Source organism: Bubalus bubalis, chromosome 4 (genome assembly GCF_019923935.1).
Source record: "Bubalus bubalis isolate 160015118507 breed Murrah chromosome 4, NDDB_SH_1, whole genome shotgun sequence".
Classification (NCBI taxonomy): domain Eukaryota; kingdom Metazoa; phylum Chordata; class Mammalia; order Artiodactyla; family Bovidae; genus Bubalus; species Bubalus bubalis.
Window position 1 is genome coordinate 74,247,398 of NC_059160.1, and position 2,955 is coordinate 74,250,352.

Here is a 2,955-nt window from a genome sequence, read left to right on the forward strand (position 1 = left end):
AACCCTAATTAATATTTAGGAAAACAAATGGTGAGTTCTTGGTTGACTTTCTGTTGCTGCTGCCCCCGCTGTTCAGTTGCTGAGTTATGTCTGACTTTTGGGGAACTGATGGACGTGTAGCTTCTGTCCATGGGATTTCCAGGCAAGAATACTGGAGTGGGTTGCCATTTCCTTTTCCAGGGGATCTACCAGACCCAGGGATCAAACCCACATCTGGCACACTGCAGGCAGATTCTTTACCACTGAGCCACCTGGGAAGCATCCTGACTTTCAGCTAACTTAAAAAAGAAATAAAAGAAATATGTGTAAGAAAAATCTTCTTATACTTGTACCCTGAATATTTGGTGCTATCCACCTTGCTCCAGAAATGTGAAGGATATGTAGAATTTGTTTTATCATGATAAAAATAGAAAAATTGTATCAAAACTATCGTGGGCTTGACTAGTCACAGACACTTATAGCATCTGCAGATCAGCAGGTTAATCGTTCTCAATCTGCCATTCCTATTCAAAAATAAACTCTAGCTTTTGTTGAGGATTTATTAAATTGGCCATTTTGTCTTTTCTTGTGAGATGGTTCATATTCACACATTGAAATCTCAGTTTGTATCTGTGGTTGGCAAAGAAAATGGCAACATTGAGCTCAGCTGTGAAGAGGTAGATGACCTATTAAAATAACGATTAAGCAAAGGAATCCAAAAAAAGATGAAACTTTCTGCCCTTTCTGAAATCCATATGTTTTCTGATATGATCCTGCTGCTGCTGCTGCTGCTAAGTCGCTTCAGTCATGTCCGACTCTGTGTGACCCCATAGACGGCAGCCCACCAGGCTCCCCCGTCCCTGGGATTCTACAGGCAAGAACAGTGGAGTGCGTTGCCATTTCCTTCTCCAATGCATGAAAGTGAAAGTGAAGTCGCCCAGTCATGTCCGACTTTTTGCGACCCCATGGGCTGCAGCCCACCAGGCTCCTCCGCCCACGGGATTTTCCAGGCAAGAGTACTGGAGTGGGGTGCCATTGCCTTCTCCTGATCCTAGCCTTGTTTATGTGGCTGGCAGAGCGTTTTGTAGTTATAGATTTGGGCTCAATAACTGTGTTTTAGTTCCGAAAGGCCAACTGCATGCAGTTAATTGTTGGACTGTTTACATTAGTCTCATTTCTAACTGGAAATGGGCCCTGGAAAACGTTTTCAGCGTCCAACAGAGACAAATTTTAATGTGGAACATTTCAAATGAAACACTGTTTTCCAATACATCAGTTGTTTTAAAATATTTTCTTTGCTGAAATGTACCCAGTATAGCACCATGAATGATAAGTTATCTTAATCCTCTTCTTAGATACTGGAAATTTCTGGTGGACTTTGGTATATCAATACATATGTTTAATAATTAGGCTGGCGGTTTACTCCAGGTACTATGGTGTGCATACACTCTTCACAGTCCTGATCACTGATTAACCACATTATTACCCTTTACTCGTCTGTCTGTTCCACTGGGTCATGAGCTCCTTGAGACCGGGAACTGAGGTTTTTATCCCATATACTGCTGCCTAAGACAATTCCATTATTGTAGGCACACATTTGCTTTTCTTTAATTATTCATTGTATACTTGCTAAGTCTAAGGCACGGTGCCAAGGCTTTTAGTTTAGTCACTCACTTTACATCTACAGACTAACCTAAAGGCATAAGTGTATCACCATCCTCATTTTCTGGATAAGGAAATGGAGTTATGGAGAAGATAGACCATGACCGAGTCATGGCAGAACCAGGCTTCAAACCAGGGAGCCTGGACTCAGAGGCTCTACTCTTATTCTCGCCAATATTGCTTTATAGAAATGATCTGGGGGGAAGGCAGATGAGAAAGAAGAGTGGTGAACCTGGCCCTAAAAAGATGCAGTCAGGTGGATAATAGAATATCATTTCTCAAATCTGTAGGCCAGAGCTTAGAAAGTCTTTAATTGTGCAGCTCAAGTCTTCATTCCCTCAACTACTCTCTTATATTGCCTTTAATTTCCTAGAAATAGTTCTGTATCCATTTTATGGACACACTTATACTTTCCAGAGGCAGTTAAATAAGAACCGAAGTGTGCCATTCAGAAATCCATAATCCAAGTGTGGTTAGTTAAAACTGGAAGGATCTTTTTTTTAGGAGAAAATTCATTTTTTGAAGTATGGTTGATTTACAATGTTGTGCTAGTTTCAAGCGTACGGCAAAGTGATTCATATATATATATATTCAGATTCTTTTCCTTTATAGGTTATTACAAGATACTGAGTATAGTTCCCTGTGCTATACAGTAGGTCATTGTTATTTACCTATTTTATATATAGTAGTACGTATATGTGAATCCCAAACTCCTAATTTATCTCTTTCCAACCCCCACTATGCCCTTTGGTAACCATAAGTTTGTTTTCTATATCTGTGAGTCTGTTTCTATTTTGCATATACACTCATATTTATTTTTTAGATTTCACATAAAAGTGATATCATACAGTATTTGCTTTCTCTTTCTGACTTATTCCACTAAGCATAATATTCTCAAGGTTCATCTTGGGCTTTGCTGGTGGCTTAGCTGGTAAAGAATCCGCCTGAAATGTGGGAGACCTGGGTTCGATCCCTGGGTTGGGAAGATGCCCTGGAGAAGGGAAAGGCTACCCACTCCATTATTCTGGCCTGGAGAATTCCATGGACTGTATAAGTCCATGGGGTTGCAAAGACTTGAACAGGACTGAGTGACTTTCACTTTCCTTTTTACTTTTTTCCATATATGTCACTGCAGAAGGTAACATTTCATTCTTTTTATAGCTGAGTAATATTCCATTGTTTATATAAACCATGTCTTCTTAAGCCAGCCATCTGTTGATTGGCACATGGATTGCTTCCCCACCCTCTTCTGAATGGGGCTATCAACCATTATCGATTGTGAATGGCCAAAGTAGTTTAGGATATTTCACAAAA